The following is a 20,448-nucleotide window of genomic DNA, read 5'->3' as shown; positions in this document are numbered from 1 at the left end:
TCCTGTGCTGCTCCAGCCTCCCACTTGCGCTTCTTGAAAGGGCTCGGCTCAGCACAGAGGTGCCTTCGAGCTCTGCAGGTGCTGAGCAGCACAAAGGTGTTGGTGGGTGAAGCCAAAGGGCAGATCCTTGGCAGGGATGGAAGGGGCTCACAGAGATGGGCTCCTCTCAGCCTGGAAAGTCTCTGCACTTCGAGTGTATCTGAGTTGCGATGGATCTCAGGGTTTCCTTGGAGCTGGGATCTCCACGCAGGCAGTCCATGCACTGAGCTGTTGAGATTTTGGAGGAGTTTTCATGTCTTGTGGGCACAATATCAAGTGAGCCAATGCACAGCCTCTTGCACCCTTCATCAGGACAAGATAGCAGGCTGTGAATTCTTCTGGATTTTTTGAGCTCACATGCACCCTAAAGAGATGAATGTGACCTTACTTAAAGCCTGGAGGCTTTGACTCTCTCTAGCCTGCTTTTCAAACTTGTTTCTATTGGCCTAGGAAAGTTACATCACTCACAACCAAACCCCAGAGAGTAGGAAATGGTTTCATCTTGGTTTCAAAGTTCAGAGATGCAATGCTCTGTCACAACAGTGTCACCTTTGTGCTGAGTGAATTAGTCACACCTCAGAAATCTGCCACAGATCTTAGGAATTTGTGTATGTTTACAGAATTGCAAATATTTTCTGCTAGTTATGCAAGTCATATTTACCAGTTTAGAGTCCTCAGGTTCAGCTTTTCCAAATTGCTGTGACATTTCATATCTTTATCATGTCTGATCTCTTCTTGGATTGTTTCTATGAAGATGTATTTGCTCAAGGCAGGAAGCCCATGTTGCTGGTAAAGAAGATTGGATGTTCTGAGCCTTCTCTTCACCTGGCTGAACTGTCCTGGCTTTCTCAGCCCTTCCCTGTTGGAGACAAAACCTGGGCCCTTCACCATCCTTGTGGTCCTTCATTGAATTTCCTGTGTATTCACATCTCCCTTGTACTGGAGAGCCTGGTGGTGCTGGGGAAGTTCCATGCAGGGGAACAGCTTGAATAGCTGAGGTTGACAATCATGATTCCAACCATGGTCCATACCAGGAGATCTTTGGATCAAACCTCTCCCAGAGCAGCTCTGAGCTCTGTGGTTCTCCTGTCTGTTGCTCTCTAACACAGGAGTTGCTTTGCAATATTCCATGAGATCAGCTGTCCTGTGTATTACTCTATCTAAAAAAAAATGTGTAGTAGATGTGAGTTGAGAGAATGAGGACCTGTCTCAGCTTTCTGGACCTTTAAAGGGCTTTGCATTCCTTTTGTGGTTAAATGCAGCAGTTGTTTGGTCAGCAGGACTGGCTTCAGTTTCTAAAGGGTTTAATGCTTTCTCCATGGGGACAGTGTTCCTTTTCCTTCTGGCAGGTGCTTTTATCTTTAGGAAAGGGAAGCTGAATGTCCTAATCCTCTAGAATCTCTGTGTCACTAGATCCTAGAGCAGTCCTCTCTGCATCCCCTCCCCAGTGCCACTGCCGTGCTCACTGCTCCACGGGGTCAGAGCTGTCCTCATCCCACAGGCTGTGCAGCATGGCACAATTCAAGGGGCACCTACGACCTTTAAGTTAAGAGTGTGAATGTCAATATTTCCTCGTGGTAAGAGCTGTTATTGCCTCACACACTGCCTCCAACCCTTTTCTCCCCTCCTTGCGTGCAGTGCTGGAGCTCTCCCGTGTTCCCTTGCGTCCATGTTGGTGCCCATGTGTAGGCATACATAAGCTGCCCACGATCTTGTTCTCTTCTGGGAAATTAAATACTTATTTCCATAATCCTGCCAGGCCTAGATAAAGCCTGATGCTTCCCCTGAACTCCTTAAACCAGTTGCTCTGCTCAGTCCTGTGCTGCCCAGGTTAGGGCCAAATTTCAGCCAGAGTGAACAGCTCCTACAGCACCTTAGAGCAGCTGGATGGTCCAGAGATAAAGCCTGATCTTAGAAATGTATCCCTGGGATCACCAAAGCCTCAGGCATCTCTAGCCACATCTGCATCTTGTAATTATTCCACAGACTAAAAGGAAAAGCGAAGTGCTGCTTTAATTTATACATTTTCTGGCCTCTGCATTTGTTTCTTAGTCAGAGACTAATGGTTAGACCACTGGACTGGAACCCAGGAGACCTCATTTATTTCAGACTACACTACCAACCTGCTGGGGAGCTCTAGCTGAGCCTTCCCCTTCCCTCTGCTGCCGTTTCCCCTCCACAAAGAGGATGTAGCAATGGTGAACTTGTTAGTAAAGTTTCTAATAAAATAGCACCAAGTGAGATAAAGCATTAACAACATTGTCCAGCCAAAAAAAAAAAATAAATTTAGGCACCAAATTTTTAGAGTGGTTCATTAGTTACCATGTTATTTACATGCTACTAGTAGGGGAGAAATTGCTTTTTCCCTTATTGGCTCTTTTTAATCACTCTGCTAGATGTTTCGAATGTCCAGAGACCCAAAACTCAGCACCAGGGCTAAGGTGGCTCCTCCAGAGCCTGGAGGATGGGGAGAAGGAGCAAGGGTGGGGACTGAAGAGGAGGGGAAGGTGTTAGAGGGGGAATATTGGATGGGAAAATAGAGCAGAGTGGGCAGATTGGAGAGCGACAGATTGTGAAAGCGGGGGAGAGAGAGAGAGAGAGAGAGAGAGAGGGGAGAAGAGATCCTATTAGAAATACCATGTGTGTGCCTGCATGGAGGGCTGTGCACGCAGGGAGGAAGGGACGCGGCGTCTCCTGCAATATTATTCAAGCAATCACATGAATCCTGTATTAGATAACTCCTCTGGTTGGTTAGCACTGCGAGGGCTGCAAACGTGTTCTGCTTTAATCCCAGACACAGCACGTTCTTAATCTCAAACGCATCAGGCTTGTTCTGGAGGGTTCTGGGGGGCTCTTTTTTTTTGCAGGAGCAGGGAAATCTAGGAGTTCAGGGTCTCAGCAGCCTCGGGGTGCCCCTGCTCTTGGGGTTCATTCAGCATCAGCTCTCCAGGATGGAGGAATTTGTTCTGCCTGGGAAAATGGTACTGCCCTGACACAATGTTCGGTGGGGAATAGCCTGCTGGAAAATATGGCATTTTGAAAGAGGATTAGAAAAACCCCATGCTTCCCTCCTAAATTGTTGAAAACCCCAAACTTAAAAGGGTCTGAGTTAAACACGAGAAACATGAGAAATGTTGAAATCGGACTCAAAACCCTGTATTGACACCATCAGCCTTAATTTACCCCAGAGTACAGAAATAAAAATTCATAGAGACATGATGAAAGGCTGAGAGTATCAGACAGGAATCCAGAGACTTAACCCTGAATTTACTGCTCCCGCAATGGGTTTGCACTCAGAATATTTTCCACTGTGCAGATGTAGATTTTCGGTTTGTATTTTTGTGGGGAGGTTTTTTTAATAGTTTACTGAATTTGCAATGTATCTTAGAACCAGAATAGATGCAGTTCACTGTCATTTCTCTGTATATGTGTGTGGATATTCATACACATATCTTTGAGCATTTTTATGTTGGTATCATTCACAATATAAGTACAATATTTATGGTGCTCTTGCTCCTGTGTAGATTTCAAGTTAAAATTATTTTCACAGCTTGGAGATGTACATTTTACCCAGTGTAACATTATTTTAAAAAAAAAATCATCCTCGAAGTAGAAAAAGAGAATTTGATTCACATGGAAGGGGGACAAAGTGAATTGGCAAATTGTGGGCAGGTGCTGGGCCAGCTTCCTCCACATGAATTTGTTAATGCGTCTTAATCCTGACCTGCAACACCCTGCCTGGCTAATGCTGTGGCCTCTCATGACCAGGAATTGCAGACTGCTGAGTTGTGTGGCACTGGGCTGGGATTTTGCCTTTTTCTTTCATTTTTTCCCTGTGTTGTACGTTGCTGACTACATTTCATTTGTGACCTACATAGGATTTCAATCCAATTCTCTAAATTTTTTGTGAGAATGGAATTACTCCACTTCTCTTTGTGTGCATGTACATCTATGCTTGCACATTGCCCCCTGTGAAGAAATTTCCACTGCACAAGGATGAAAAAATGTTATTTTGAAACAGAGCCCCCAGTCTATATTTCTTTAAATTGAACGTGGCAGCTCAACACGCTCCCCTTCCTTTTCTTTTGCTGCTCTCTTAATTTGTAAATGGGTAATTATTTGTTGGGGGTTTTTCTTCAGATTTGGGTGGATGCAACGTGGAGCTGAGTGTTGCTATGCAGATTCCTGGTTTTGATGGCAGGAACATAAAGCTCTGCAAAGAAGGGCGTCATCTCGGCAATCCGGGGACGCGCGCTCCGGCTCGTGCCTGTGATTTCATCCTTGCAGCAGCGTTCCCCACCCGGGCGAGGTGACTCCCTGAGCCCAAACAGGGGCTGAATCTTGGGCTTCAGATGAGCAGATTAAAAGTTGGGATAATGGTGTTAATGACAGTGGACATGCGGCGGGTTTGCGGGGAAGCGCCTCGTTGCGCTCCCAAAATACGATTTGTGTAGGGAAGCACTGTCATTCCCTGTTTTCTGTGTTTTGGTGGAGAAGCAACTGTCTGTTTTTATAACTGTGTATCTAAAAACCAGTGTAAATCTATGCATCATCCTGCAAAATAATAGAGAAACAAGTGCATCCATGGAGTTAATAGAAGAGAAACTGAACATTTTTTTGTTTGCACTTACAAAAAATGTAAACTTCCCCCACAGAGTTATCCTCTCATTTAATTCCTCTTTTGCTATTTTTTTCCCTGGTTCTTTTGCTCGCATGTAGCCGAATTCAACAAACAATATTGAAATCAGTGTTGTCCCTGCCCCACTGTACACTCTGCTTTTTGCTGTGTGTTTTTCCTTCAGCTGCTGACAAAGGCAAGAACCCAACTGCTGGGTGATTATGGTCAGGTTTTCCAGTCTTTCCATCAGATCTCTTACTTCAAACTATTAATAACTCCATTCCAGGAGAGTCATAACTGTCATGTAAATGCATCTTTCCCTGTATACATAATACAGGAACCTGAGAGAGTTTTCAGAACAAGCCAAAGAACATGGTGAAAATTTATGTGTTTTCCCAGGCTAGGTTGTAAGGGCTGGATTCACAAATGTGGACTTTTTTTTTTTACCAACAATTTTTCATTTATTTTTAATTTAATCACATGTTTTAGTTTTCAGGCACATTCTGAAAAATGATCTTTATAAAATATGCAGTCCTCTTCACAGTCTTATTACATCACTACTGCACTGGGAGAGACATCTCTCTAAATTGAAAACCATCTTTAATGAATTGTTGTTTTATTTTAGGATCCCTTTAGGTTTCCTAGAACATTCAGTCTGAGTTGTCTGTCTGAAGGAATTCGGACCTAACAAATCAAAAAAAAAAATATTCTGCAGCCCTTGACCTCGATCACAGCAACCCCCTGTGTTATAAAACAAAGGGCTGTGGTGAAGGGGGAAAATCCCACTGTGAAGTAGAAAATCAGCATTATTGCTTAGCTGTGGATTTGGAATCAAATCGCAAGTAAGATTTTAAAATTTGATGGAAAACTGTGACCTTCTACTTTACCTGCAACTGTAGTGGAAGAGAGTGACCCTAGAAGAATGTGATTTATTGGTGAGATAAAGTGAGCTGTAAAATATGAGGAGGATGGGTTATTGTCAGTAAAAAGCATAAAGACAAGGGAAAAAAAATCTGAACCTTAATTGCCAGTGAAGGAAATATAGAGGAGGAAAGAGGGAGATGAAGGGGAGAACGAGAGCATCCCCAGTGGCAAAATGGTTAAAAGAGACGACTAAAATCCAGCAAAAAATCAAGCAGTCAAGTAGTTAATTGACTTTGCTTTAATCAGCCCAATGAATATTCATTAGTGTGCTGGTCCTAATCATGGGGGCCATGTTGTCCGCATTTAGCAAGCGCACGCTCAGCATCATGCATGCCTCAACAGCTTCCCTTCCTCTCCGCACTGACATTAAATTTAGAGGCTTTGCGCCTTCCCAGCTCGAAGGGAGCGGGATTGGCCCAGCTGCTTGCTCAGAGATGCCATAGCAACCCCTGGCTCGTTGCCTTGGAAACATTTTTTTTAAATTTTTTTTTTTTTTTTTTTTTTTTTTTTGTGAGGGCCTGAGCCAGTAATCCATAGGCTTAACGTAGAAAATATGTCTTTGTGGGGCATGTGTGTATAGATATAGAGATGTAAGGCAGAGATTGAATGGGCGGAAGGCGAGCGTGTCTTCCATTGTGTGGCTTTCACGGCAGGAATGGGGTGAGGGATCTCCTCCTCCACAGCCCAAGCTCTGCTTTGGGTTATGAGCTTTACATTTTCCATTTTATTTTATTTAAATTAAAAATGCATCAGTTATCTCGGTTCATTTCCAGACCCGTTCAAAGGGAGGAAGAATATTTCTCTCTGCCGTAACCCTCCCCTCCCCACCCCAGGAAGAAGCAGCGAGTGCTTTAAGGGCTATAGGACCCTATTATCCACATCGAGTTGAAGTTCCTCCTCCTGAAGGAGGTGGGTCTGGAAATGAGCTGCCCCATAAATCAATGGAGAAGCGCAGGCATGGAGCTGGAGTCACGGAGCGGTGAGTGCGGCTGCCGCTCCTCACATTCCGGCTGCTTCTCCCTTCGCGCGAGCAGGGGGAGGCTCCTGCTGGAGATTGGTTCAGCCAACGCTACTCCAATCCCACTCCAGTCTCTTAATATTCCAGATGTTGCTGGGGAAAAAATTACGGTGTCCTGATCCTGGTGTTTTAGGAGTAGTTTGTGTTTCTGCCTCCCTGAAAGAAAAGAAATGAAAAAGCAGCAAAGTCCCCAGCTGTGTCAGACCCAGCATTATGGGCTTTAAAAATAGAACTTAAAAGCAAGGGGGGAAAAAAAGCCAAAAAACAAACCACCCTAATATATTCAGAATGCCTGCAAGGAATTTTGGAGCTGGGAAATCCAAATGGTTAATGTTGTCTGGTAAATAAAGCTCATCCCTTAAAGCAAATTAAAAAAAAAAAACAAAAACCAAAAAAACAGTCCTGACCCAGTGAGGCATCATCTCCAGTGGAACAAAACAGCTGCAGGGAAAATGCGCAAAAACAACCCGTCCTCTTTGCACTCGGGCTGTGCGCGTGCGAGGCGCCTTGTAAAACACTCAGGGTAAAGATGAAAGCTGCACAGGAATCCAGAAATAGTCCTGCAGAAGATTAAGCAATAGGTGCTTTCAAAAAAGCATTAGTAATTTCCTAATATCTATCGTGACTTTTTTTTAATAGCTCTTAAGATAGAGCAGAAATGGCTACAAGTGAGAAACTAATTCAGAAGCTGCGAGAGGAATTGGGTTTGGTCTCTACGAGAGGTTTTTTTTAATGTTTCTATTATCGTTATCTTAAATTATTCAAAAGTGTCATTTTGAGCTCACAGTGCAGGCACATGGTTTAATGAAAGCAGAAAAAGAAGGATCCTCCTTATTGAAAAAAAAAAAGGAGGTGCATGGTCCCATCTCCTGCCACCTGTGATGGGAAAGGTCCTGCTGGTTCAGCATCGTGTCCTAGGGGGAGCATAACTAGAAAACTGGGCTCATTTTTTTGGCCCATCAAGAAAATGTTCTGTAACGATGCTAAAAATGTGGAGATGGTCAGGGCTGCACAGAAAGGGGCAAGTTTTATTCACCCCTGATTCCCATCCCCTGAATGGCATCAAAACCCCATTAGACATCTCTAGAGGGTGTAGGGCTCAGGATGTCAGATTTTGATTTGGGCGATGGTCCAGACACCAGTTCTGGCCAGAGTGGGTATGAAATTGTGTCTCCACATCTGTATCTGCACAGAAGAAGATAAGGTTAATCAGCCTCCAGCTCCCCATCGAAGAGAACTACTGTGGTTTGCAACATTTTTAAGTGCGAAAGGAAAAAAATCTGCCACCCACGACCAAATGTCAAGATTGAAGGCTGGTGGCTTGATCTCCAAGGTCTTCAGCAGCTTCCATCTGGCTCGGGCAGCCCTGCTGCCATCCTGAGCACAGCTCTGTGGGGGTCATTTCCGGCAGGAAAAGATGCATATTTTGGGAGAAAGAGGGATAGGATGGCTTTTAGTGTGTATTTTGTTTGTTTCTTTGTGTCTTGGTTTTTGTTGTTTTGTGTTTGGTTTGGTTTGTTTGCTTTTTTAAAATAAAATTTAAATTCATCAGTAATTATAGCTGCAAGAATGGAGAGGAGAGAGAATTGTGAAATGCATGAATCAAGAAAAAGCTGATTTAAAGCAGCCTATCAGAGCTCTTGGGAAAGATCATTTTATCCCAAGAAGCATCGAGGCAGAAGGACTCATAGGATCCAAGAGTGGCAGAGCACTGATGTGAGACAAAGAGCTCCTGGGGAGGGAGTGAGGAAGAAAAGTAGGTTAAAAAAATATTGACAGTGAATTTCCAGGGGAAATTTTTAATCTTGATAGATCCATTTCTCTACAAAAATTGTTTTGGGAAATTTCTCAAATGTGTTTAGGAAGTCCAGACCAAAGTACACTAGAGAAAATCATTCCTGTAGCCATACTAAGGAGATTTTATTAAAAGAATACCATAATGGGAATGATTTTATTTTTGTGCTCATATTTTGTTGATTCAAATCTCTGAATGGAGTCTACTTCTTTGTGGTTAATTTTGAGAGCTGTTTGTGGTCTATTAAAAAGACATCATCAATTAATTTTGTATGAGGAATATACAGTCAAACACTGAGCACGGTGAGCTGTCCCTTAGGCCAGTAGTGCCATGAGCTTGGCATCTCCTTTTGGGGTTTTCCTGTGGTTTGAAGCTGGTACAAATGACTACGGAGGTGAAGGACAGGACTGTTCCTCTTGTAAATCTTGAAAATGGAGGGCAAAAAAAAAGAAGGCAATGAGCCCCTGCTCACAAGGGCAAGGCAGTACATGTTGGTCAGAGGACCCAGCTCTGCATTCAGAAATCGTTGAGCAGTTTGCCATGGTACTGGTGGAAATGCATGAAATTGCCCTGGTTTGTACGAGGGATCATATTCCAGGTTGTGCTGATGGTACCTGGAAATTCATCCTTTGTTAACCTGGTATTGGTTTAATTGTTCTCTTGGAGGGCGGAAAAATATACTGAATTTCGTGATAAACTGCCCTGGTGAAAATGATAAGATGTCTTGGAGCAGTTTTGGGCCAGCCTCAGTTTCAAATGTGAAAAAAAGGCAAGAAAGCAAAGAGCTGGAAATAAAAGAACAGTCCTCCAAGTGAATAAAGATCAAAGAACTGATGTTGTCCAACAAAAATGAGGATACACCTATGGAGAATATTTTTTTGCAAATTTTAATCTGAACAGCTCTAATAATATGCAAAGATAAAAATAAAGCCATAGAGCTTTTAAAAAATGGTATACTGATATAATTTTTTCTTTTAAATTTGTTCTTACAGTATTTTCCTTTTTTTTCCTTAGCTACAAAAAGTCCAGTACTCTTGAGGAACAAGAAACCCCCCAAGCTTAACCTGCCAAAAAGCAAGGTAAGCATGATTAGTTTTTCTTTTTCCTTCATTCTTAAGTTATCAGTAGCTGAGGTTTTTTAAATAGAAACTGATCTTGGGGTACAACAGCATTATATCTGCTGAGCCACAGAGCCAGTGTGTGCACAGAAAAGTGCTTTTTGTGTTAGTGCTGCGAACCCAGAGCGATGTTCCTCCCCAGGTGTGCCCGAGGAAGATGCGCACGCCACAGGCAGAGCACATTTGAGATGGCTGATCCCTCCTCTCAAAAGCTGCTCAGAAAAGCACCAAGCAGCTCTGCTGGTGCCATTTCACGCCTGGTGCCTTCACTAAAGCTGGAGGCAGAGCAGGCAGGGAGCTGGAGGTCAAGGGCCAGCTCAGCTCAGTGCATTGCACAGCCTCCCTTCAAATCTTACCTGCCCAACCTGCAAAGCTTTTGCAGCGAGGCAGAGTGCAAACCAATCCCCCTCTGCGATTAAAGATGGAAAAATCCCCTCTTTTATGCAATTGTGTCTCTTCTCATCTCTATTTTTGTCATTGGCTGACAGGGTGGGAAGAGAGAAGGAAAGGATGGGTAGGGAGGCACCAGAGAGAGGAAAATTACCACCAGATCAGGCAATTGAAGTGAGAAGGGAGAGAGAAGGAGAAAACAGAGGCTAATTCCTGAAGCTGCCCCCTGCAAACAGAGTGCAGGCTCCTTTACATGTGCTTGAGCCAGGACCATAAAGCCCTAACTTAAGCAGGTTTCTCTTCCAAGAAGGACTCATCTCCTTCCTGAAAGCAGCAACATCAAGCAATGTGCTTCTGAAAATACAACCCCAGTTGTGATGGGTGTGAGGCTGCTGCTCTGCTCTGGGTTTTATCCTAAACTCCTGGGGTATCAGGCAGCCAGGTGCTGCCCTGCCTCTCAAGAAATTCAGATACCAATTGCAAACAGAGTTCAGGGAGTAAGGAATGGGCTACTTTGTGCCCAGCAGCCTTCCCTCAGTCATGGCATGCTCCAAGCAGAGGGGCAAACCCAAAGGTGCCACCTTCTGCTTGCAAACCATGGCAGTGCTGCAGAGATTTGTGTTGGGACATTTCCTGCTGAAACAGGAGGAGGCCAAGTGCTTGTCTCAGGTTTTTTGATTAAGGAAGTTGTCTAAAGGTTGAGACTTCAGAGAAATTTGGGGTTTGGCTTGGAAGGACTGGCTTCTTCACTGAGAACCTCACTACTGTTCAGCTAACTGCAGTCTCAAATGAGGAGGAATGTGTTGTGTTAAATAGTTCTGCAGAACAATGATTTTTGGAAAACAAAACAACAGTGACCAGAAAGAAAACCCCAACAAACAAAATAATATTTATTTCTGCCATGGCAGCTCTGTGAACTGAAAATGGGATGTTTTGTTTTGCTGGGCTTGTGTGCACAAAGTGATTGCATCCAGTTGCAGACAAAAATTACATCTGGGCCTTGGAAGGGGGAAAAGGAGGGTGGGAAGATCTATGTCTGCAGAATCACTGATGCAGGAAGATGCAAGTGCTGTGTTGTGTCTAGTTGCATCATGTGTGAATCCATCAGTGACTTAAAGAAACAGCAAACTCAGTGCAACCTCTTTCTGTGGTTTTTCCATCTGCTCCCTGATCTGCTGGTGATGAATGTTTGGCTTTGCCATCTCCTACCCTCGAGATGTCCTCTGTGGGAGCTCTGGGTGATTTTTCTCAGCTGAAAAAGTACTCAGGAATATCTTGAAACTTTTATGAAAAAAACCTTTGTCAAATTGTTACTGTGAATGCTGCACTGCTGTTGTATCAATGCAATGTTTGTTGAGGACTTCATGGGTACAGTGTCTGTTAAAATTTTGCTCTCTTCTCTCTTAAAACACCAGTAAGATAGTCATTATGGGTGGAAAAAACGGCTACTTCAGCTTATAGATTTGGGTGCAAGTGTAGGACTTGAGTCCATAATGTGCTGATTTTGAGGTCAAAGTTGTTCTGCGAAACTGAAGATTGAGTTTAGTCTTGGGGATAATTCTCTTCCCAAACCCTTGTGCACAACTTAGCATTATACTCTAAACCAAATCCTTCTCTTATATTGTTCATTGAATCTCAGGAGAGCTCTCTGCCTCCACAAGGAATCCATCAGCCCATACCAACAAGCTCGTATCCATGTTTTGACCTGCTCAGGGACTGACCATTTTCATCTTTAGCCCTTTTTTTTTTTTTTTGGGAAAAGAGTTCTGTGCCATATGAAGCAGTGTGTAGGTGTCTCTGTCTATCAGTTTCCATAATATTTTTTTAAGCTTGTCAGCTAATCTCTCCCAGTTTTGACAGAGGTAGACGTCTCAATGATATTTCATTCCTAGTAGTTTTCCAGCATGGGCAGTGGAGGAGAGGGCAAACCCCATTGCTGCTCCCCCTGAAGGGAAGAGATCTGCACGGTTCATAACTCTGATAGACATAAGAGACTTCACCTCAGCAGAAGGCATTTTGAAAAATCAGGCAGAAGTATCCCTTTTCATTTATTTGCCATTTGCTCACTCACCCATTGAAGGATTTGCTTTTTCAAGTGAGCAATGACCACAACAGAATGGTCCTGGGGAGCTCTGTCTCTGTTGTGCTGGGTTGGGGGGGTGCCAAGAAGGTGGTAGGAGTTGGGTCAGACCTGGATGCTTCTCCTCCTGCCTGTCTGAGTACATCCCCATTTGTAATGATTACAAAAGGCTTGTAATTGACATCTGAAATACAGCCTTAATTACTGTGGGTGGTTTCAGTATTAGTGGGGTTGGTATCACACAGATTTTGGACATTCTGTAGAAACACCCATGACTTCACTCGCCCATAATGAGAGCAATGATAGTGCTAGACACAGCAGAACCCCCAAAATGTTTTGGCAGTGACAACTGAGGGTGTGCTGCCTTTTGCTCTGCATCAATTGCAGGAATTGTACATTGATGTGAGACAATGACACTGCCCCGATGTTGGCCAAGCTTTGTGCTACTGAACTTTACACTAATGCCTGCGTGGAGAATGACTGAGGTCAGACAAGAAAAAGGCTGAAAAGCTGTTGGCTGCTACCCCAGAGATCCTCTAGCGGTTCCACATCCCCTCATTGTGCCGTCATTTGTGCGCACGAGTTTATTACCAGAGAAGGGCTGTTGTGTTAGCAAAGACTGTCCTCAATGCTGGCAATTTGGTTTTGTCATGGTAATACAGCGCCGATGCACTGCAGACACAAAAGTGAGTTCTGCATGGCTTGGCAAAGAGATTTTCACATAGCTGCTGGGTGAGTCCATTGGTTTCTCAGTGTTCCTGAACAGGAGTGGGTCAATGGCAATTTTTAGGAAGGCAGATGCCCCTTGCTGAGCTTGTCTGACTATAAAGTGCTACACAAGACGTGCGACGTACATAGCATCCTCAGCCCTCTGTGTAACTCGCAGACTGTTAAAAGTGCACAGCAGGAATGAGAACTCTTTTAATCCACTGAATTTGCTGTTTAACATGACCTGAATAATCCGGTGGGGCTAACGTGATCTTCAGCACTAGCACTCAACTGCCTGTTATCCCCTTTGAAGCTGCAGGATATCAAAAATATCTGACTGGTTTGGACTTGGATAGTGCCTGTGTGTAATTTGTTTTTCAGTGATATTGTTCCAGGCTCTGCTGTTCTCAATGCCAGCGAGGCTGTTCCTGTGTGAACTTTTTAGATAGGATCTCTCTCGATCATGCTACTTCTTCTGTTGACCACAGCTGCCTGTTCATCATCACTTCCTTTATGTTTTCTCTTTGGTGGGAAATGAAAAGTAGAGGAGGGCAGAGCCAGCGTAGGGAAGCTAAAAATGTGTCAGTAACTGCCTGGCAGGAGGCAGACTCTTTCCTCCAGATTGCCGGATACATGAAGGTACAGCCTTGATTGGTGCAAATTGCCATAGATGAGAAACTATTCGTATTCATTCAAATTTATAGCAGCTCTGTGGATGTTTAAATTCCTCCCCCTGTTTATCAGTGCCCTGATGAGCCACAGCACAGAACTGGTGGGTTTGATGGAGATGAAGAATTGAACCAAAACGTGGCTGGTGATGTCAGTGGTCAGTGCGTGGTTACATCTTTCCACAGAATGTGTGTTCTTTCTCAAAGAAATAATCATGTGGGAAATGGAGATGCATTTTTGGGAAGGGTCTCCTGTTACTCCAGAGCTCTCTGGTTGTGTCTAACTTGTAATCTGACAACCCTTCTAGGAGCTTCTCTGGGGTTATGAGACAAGATAAACTTTCAAACCCAGCATCCTTAAGAGGGCATCCAAATGCTGCACTGTACAAAGGGATTGAAATTAGCTCTAAATGCAGTTGGCTTTACCTGCTTTATGAAAAAGAGAAATATATTTTAAAAGGATATGTTTCTTGTAATCATGCTGGGTTTATCAAGTGCAGAAAGATGTCTCCTAACAATACCCAAGAAGATTACAATTGTCAATCAGAGCAGAGGTCCTGTTCGTGCCTCTTTGCCTCACTGCCCTGCTGCTCTGATTTTTCTGGGCGTAGCAGCACTGAACAAGGTGAAGAGTGTAAAGAAAGCTATTTAACCATCAAAAGACGGTGCCAGACAAGCACAGAGCTGAATTTCGGCTCCTCCGTGCCAATAATGAAGTTTTCAAAGGGAGAAATGCACACAACAGCAAGAGTGGAAGCCATCCTGTGTGGTCCCACAAATGGTACACTCTCTCCTTCTGGGGCTCCACAATAGCACAAGGGCTGCTGCAAAGTGGGCAAAGCCCTTCTTGAAGGGCTCGTGGATCTTTTCAGCTCATTGCAGGATCCTCAGAAATCCTCAGCATCCTCCTCCTCCTGGCACGGCAGGGTCGATAAAATCAGATCAAGGCTTAGTATTTCTAAACAAAAGGGAGTGGTTAAATGGGCTTTTAAACACTGGAACCTGTCCAGCTCGTTGGGAGGCAGAGCCCGGAGAGGCGGGGGTGAGGAGAAAGCTCAAGGTGCCAAACTTGGGGTAGAGTGGCACTTGTGAGCAAAGTTGTTGGAAAGTCATTTTGTTGCTTGTGTTGTGCAGTGTGTGTGTGTGTGTGTGTGTGTGTGCAGAACAGATTGGCAGACGCCTGTGCCCATGAAGGCGGGCTGGGGGCCGGGGGGAGGCTGCTTTGGAAAGGTGCCAGTTGTTCCATGGGCTTTCTGCCATCAGGAATTTTTTTTCCCCCTTCCCTTCCTCCCCATCCCAGCCCCCAAACGCACACGAACAGGCTGGCAGGAAGAGCATGCTGAAAAGGATCTGACAGTTTGAACAACACTCGATGACTTAGTTTGTTTTCCCTGACTTTGCGCCAGCAAGCAGGTCTCTGGATGAAAGACTTTATTAGGCTTTTAGAGCCACTGTGACACAGGTCTTTCTTTGACCTGAGGTACTTGAGAAGAAATGAAAACAACGTGTAACTTTCATGGAGTTGAAAGACTGCCCAAATGGAAGAATACGGTTTACAAGGGATCCAAAGTATCACAAAACATTTCCCAGGGTGAAGTGCGGCAGAGCAGAGCGGGGGGGAGAGCCCATCCTGGGAAGAGGGAGAAGGCTTTCCGTGGCTGCTCCTGATGAGGAGGAAAGCTGATCTGGCTAATTAGGAGATGATGAGGTGATCACATCCAGAGGAAGGTGCCATAACCAGTCATCAGCTTTGGGGGTGTCCAGTGGAGGGAAGTGATGGAAATTAACACTCATTGTCAGGAGCTGCCTGGGTGCTGGCACAGGGCTGTGTGCTCAGCACAGCAGCTCCTGCTCTGCCTGCTCTGTTCAGACCTGGCAGAGCCATGGAAGAAAAGCCGTGGAAGAAAAGCCATGGGGAAAACAAAGATGGAACAAAAGCCATGCTCTGTTAGCAGTGGTAGCATCCACAAGTAAAATGTAGGAATGTTGGATCCTCCTCCTCCTGCAGCGATGCTGGATAGTGTTAAAAGGGTTGGAGCTGGTTCCAAACACTACCTAAATTATCCCCTCTTCAATCCTCAGGGACAGAGGGAGAATTTCTCATTAACTTTCTGTATGCCTACTTTACTCCTCAAGGAGCTTGGTTGAGGAGTTTGAACAAGAAAACCAAGAATTAGGCCTTGCTTAAAAAAAAAATATAAACAAGCCCCTTGGTGAGGAAAGAGGAAGCATCAAAGAAATGGGAGGTACCACAGAAGGAACAGTGCAATGGATTTTAGGAGTAAGTAACTTTGTGAAGGAGACCCTCTACTTGAAAAAGTAATTTTAAAAAGGGTGATTCATCCTTTTTCTAAAGTCTCATAGAAGGAAAAAGATGGCGGGCCAGTTTGTAGAACTGAAATAGTTTCTGAAAACTGAAGAACAGATGACTGAGAAACAAGAAATACTGTTGCTGGCTTATCAGTCTTGGAAGAGAATCACAGAAACTGAAACTGCATCTTTTTAAGCCTCAGTAGGCTGGGGAAGGAGTTTTCATGGTTACAAGCCATGACTGAGAAGTTTTTCTGGAGCTCACTACAGGCCTGATCTTTCCTCATACTGAAAATGAAATGCTACAGTCAGCGAAGACCGTGATTCCAGCAGCTCTGGGATGGGCCAGATTTGCCACACAAGGACATCATCTAGGAAAGGTTTGGGGAACAGCCAAGTTCTTCTAGCACGACTAATCACAACTTCTGCTCTGTTGATAGTGCAGAGGGATGAGGACTTTGAGGCCCCATTCAGCTGTCATGGAATCACAGAATTACAGAAAGCTTTGTGTGGGAATGGATCTTAAAACTCATCTTGTTCAACCCCTGCCACGGGCAGGGACACCTCCCACCAGACCAGGCTGCTCAAGCCCGGTCCAACCTGGCCTTGGACACTTCCAGGGGTGAAACATCCACAGCTTCTATGTCACTAAGATGTGACAACAGATATATTTGCACAGAGCCACCACCGCCCACTTTAATACACCTTTACTTTCTCCAGCAAAACTGCTCTCCAGTTTGCTCATAGGCAGGATTTTTGTCAGGCTGTCAGGGAGCTGTGGAAGTTCTTGGTGATATCCCTTGGTCTGCAGTAGAGGCCTGCAGTTTGCCCCCAGGGAGCTTGGGTTTGAGTCATATCTCCATTGAGCCCAAATTGTGTCACCTGAGTAGATGGGCCTGCTGGCTCTGCGGGATCTGCACCCTGTGTGGAAGCAGCACGCAAACCCTCTCTGCAAAGGTTTGATGTTCACAATGAACTTGTGACCAGAAGGCCTGGAGGAAGCTGACTCCAACACAGAATTTGCTCCTGTTCCTTTTGTTCCAGGCCCTGGTGTCACTGCTGTGTGTGTGCAGGAGCACAGGGACGTGTCTGTGTTTCTTGTTTCCTTCCTATAGGACTGAATGTTCTGAGCGATCATGTTATTGTATGTGTCTGATGAGCCATATGGAAGCTGTGAGGCTTCAGGAGTGTTTTGGGAATATAATGCCAGGAACTGATAATCTCAGCAGCTCTTCCTTCATATTATCACATTGCTTTTGCTGCCATACCCACTTAGAGCTATTTACGCCCCTTCCCCGAGAAGCTGGTATTTCCCTGCCACATTTTTTGCTCTCCATGGGATAGAAAGGCTTTGGGAAGTGCCATTTGAGGCTCATTGCTACTCAGAAATGCTTTACAGAGCCCGTTCTGTTGTCAGGCTGCCTGCAAAGAGTTTACAGCATGAAATAGCTCAGTCTCTCTGCTCGAAGGGATTCTGGTTTTGCAGTACTATTAGGCAGACAAAAGGTGAATTAGCCCCACTCTGTGAAACAGCCCTGACACGGGGAGGTGCTGCTCTGTCACCACCATTATTTCACAAACTGGTTTTCTACGGTCTTTGATTCCAACAAGGCAACTTGCAGAACACACAAAGGATCAGATTGTATCTCCTAGCGCTGGCCGCCGTCTCCTTCCTGTGGGACACCGGCGGCTGCTGCTTTCTCTATTTCCACACCTTTGCATCTCCCAGCCTCCCTCCAGAAAACCCACTGACAGTTGTTTAACAGTTTCAGTAGCGAGTCAGGCAGTGGGCATTTTTCCATACTGTGTGTTTTTCTTCTCCTGTGTTCGAAGAGCCTGTTCTTCCCCTGCACCTGTGGAGCTTGTTAATCTCTGCAGAAGATTCAGTTCTTTGACAGCAATCCAAGCCTGCACCATCTGAGGCAAACTGCATCCTTCTGCCCTTTGAATGATCCTGATTTTTCTTTGGTCTGGCTCAGCCCTGCAGAGGAAAGGACAGCTGACAAGACTGCGGAGGGATCCTCTAAAAGGGATGACAAATTTGAAAAATTATAATACTCCTTGCTGTTCATCCAGTGGCCAAGACATGATGCTTGACCCTGGGATGGAGCTGGGGCTCCATGGGTCTCCTTTCCATGCACATGAGCTGATATTAGACAGCCTCAGGGAATGAGGAATTATGACCCCCTCCATGTGACAGATAAAGGTACCACAGGGACAATAATGTCTCCTCCAAAGGTCCTTATCAACATGGGGACTTCCAGCCCCATTTTGTGACCAGGACGTCTCAGTGGTTCAGCTCTTTCTAATGTCTGCTGCAGCCTCAGTTCAGTATGGAGCAGCTCAGGATGATTTTCACATTGACTTGTTTTTCATGCTAAAGGCAGGAATTGTGAGAACTCTGCTAAAAGTTTACCTCTCCTTGAATGAGTGAATGCAACTTAACTAACTGGAAAGGCTTTAATTATCACCCAGTTCTTGCAGGAGTGTCTAACCTGGCTTAAGAGCTTTTTGAATCCTTTTAGCCCCTTGAGTTTTCTTAACCCCAGTGATATGTTCCATGATCCCTGCAGCCTCTGTGTGCTGCTCTGGGGATAAATGCCAGGCAGTTCTAGCATTATGTGTGTTACGAACCCAGCTCATCCCTCTATGGGCTGTTCATTTCCGTATGAAACATTTCTTTAAATAGCAACACTCTCAGGGGCTGATTTTATTGTCCTTGCTGTGGCTCAGATCACTCATAGTGCCCTTTTGAACATCCTGACTTATTGTTTATTTCTGCTGATTTTTGAGGCCCTGTAATTATTTCTTGCCCATCCATTTTTCATACAAGGAGTCTTACCCTCCAGCCTGGCCCCAGAACTCTGCCACATTCCTGCCAGTCACATGAGTCTCTGAGCAAGGATCTTGCTCTGGCAAGAAAATCCTGGTCTTTATGACCTGCCTCAGCTTCTCCAGAAGAATAAAGGGACACCTGCCAAGGGACACCTGCCCCACTTTGCCCCAGAGAGAAAGAGAAGGGAAACTCCATCCCAGAGCATGAGGTGGTGGGAGCCCCATGGGATGCCTATGAACACCTTGGCAGAGGTGCTTGAGTGCCCCTGGGGTGGCCTTGGAGAACTGGAAACCAAAAACAAGGATCAAGTGCATCAGTGGAGGAATAAAAATAGTTTGAAAAACAACACATAGCATTTCCAGAGCAGGAAGGACAAGTCAGCGAGGTGGATATTTTATTTGAGTGCTTCTTGGTGTTTCTAAGAGGACTGGTTTAAGGAGAAAGGTTGGTAAACAAACAACTTTGCTTTTTCAGTTAGTTCCTTTGAATGTACATATTTTTTGATAATGAAACCTCTATGCATGTCCCCCTGTTTCAATTTCCCTTCAAATTTGAATTTTCTTTATAGGAAATAAACGTGCCTGATTATTTCTTGATAGCTTTTCTGTTAGTCCTGGCAAAGTTGTCCATATACATACATATATATTCTTTCTAGGTGGTTCTTCTTTTCCCCAAATATCTGTGCTGATCTTCTGTGTTCTTTTAACGTCTTCCAGGAGATTTCCATTCCCCACATCAAGTCTCCCTAAATTGTCTCTTTAATCCCCAGGTTTTTAGTGCTTGGCAATGCTACTTGTTCTGAAGTGCCGTGATGGGAAGGTGGAGGGTTTTTTTCCCCCTCATTAGCTGCTTTTAACATTCACCTCCTTTGTTTGTGTATCTTCTTTAGATTCCCTTCCCTTTGTGGGCAGGGCTTTGCTCTTCTGAGGTGTTAATAAGCCTCTGGCAGAGACGACATCTGTGGCAGAGGACATTAAGTTCTGAAAAACATACTTCTTGTGTTATGAGGCCCGTTACCTCATCTGAGCAGCAACTACAGCTTTTAAATAGCAAGGACAAAGGAAACATTGGCTTAGGGCTGCTTCATGGTTGGGTGTTTTTTTATATATCAAAACTTGAGCTCAAAGTGTTTATATGGGAGAGGGGGGAAGAGACTGCTGAGGGGAGGAACATTAGAGGAAAACTTGTGAAGGGGAAAGGAAAAAGAGAAGAGGCTATTTAAAAATACTGTGCATCGCTTAAACCAACACCTAGAGAAGGATAAAGGCTCTGCAGTGTGTATACGTGATCCATCCATCTGTTCATCCCTTTCATCCAATCCTATAGGCAGGGGTATCATAAGAAGGAATAAGAGCAGTTAAAGCTTCCCCATCACAGGCATGTCAGATGTTCCACACTGAACAAGATCAAACCAGGGATTTGCAGCCTGTGGGATGCAAAAAGATGTCGTGGAGGGATAAGTGCTCTTCCCTTCCTCTATTGACAAATGGGAGGGGATCATTTTGAGCAGGACGGAGAGCAGGGCACTGGCATCACCCTCACAAAGGGGTGGTAACAGCTGGGTTGCCACCTCCCTACTACCAGGTGTAAATCGCTAAAAAAGTTGCAATCTGAGTGCATCAAAATTGATGCTCCTGCCTTCTCCCTAACCTTATATCCTGATATGACTTATCAGCTTGATGTTTTGAGGCAAAAGGAGGGAGGTGCTAGTTGAGACTTCAGGTGTTTGCATGCTAAAACAATTTTTAATTAGAATCAAAGAAAAAGAGTTTTATTTCCTCCTTGCAGACTACCCTCCAATAAATTTCCTGTGATTTACCTGGGAATATTATTTTTGCAATGTTTTCCTTAATTCCCCATTGTTCCCCAGGATGTTGCAGGGCAAACACCTCAGTGTGCTTTTTGGTCTGTGAAAGTCATTCTGACACGACATTCTGGCTGACA

At 44.6% G+C, this 20,448-nt stretch overlaps 1 long non-coding RNA gene across 3 annotated transcripts in view; it reads left to right on the top strand.

Moving 5' to 3' along the window:
- The window catches only part of LOC115911875, a 175,914-nt gene that overhangs the window by 39,835 nt on the left and 115,631 nt on the right, over positions 1–20,448 (top strand). For all 3 annotated transcript variants that reach the window (XR_004061312.1, XR_004061310.1, XR_004061311.1), the window contains one exon: positions 9,409–9,473. This is a non-coding gene — a long non-coding RNA (uncharacterized LOC115911875). The remainder of the gene's footprint in view (positions 1–9,408; positions 9,474–20,448) is intronic.

This window comes from Camarhynchus parvulus, chromosome 20, assembly GCF_901933205.1.
Source record: "Camarhynchus parvulus chromosome 20, STF_HiC, whole genome shotgun sequence".
Taxonomy (NCBI): Eukaryota; Metazoa; Chordata; class Aves; order Passeriformes; family Thraupidae; genus Camarhynchus; species Camarhynchus parvulus.
This window is presented reverse-complemented; position numbering and strand designations above follow the sequence as displayed.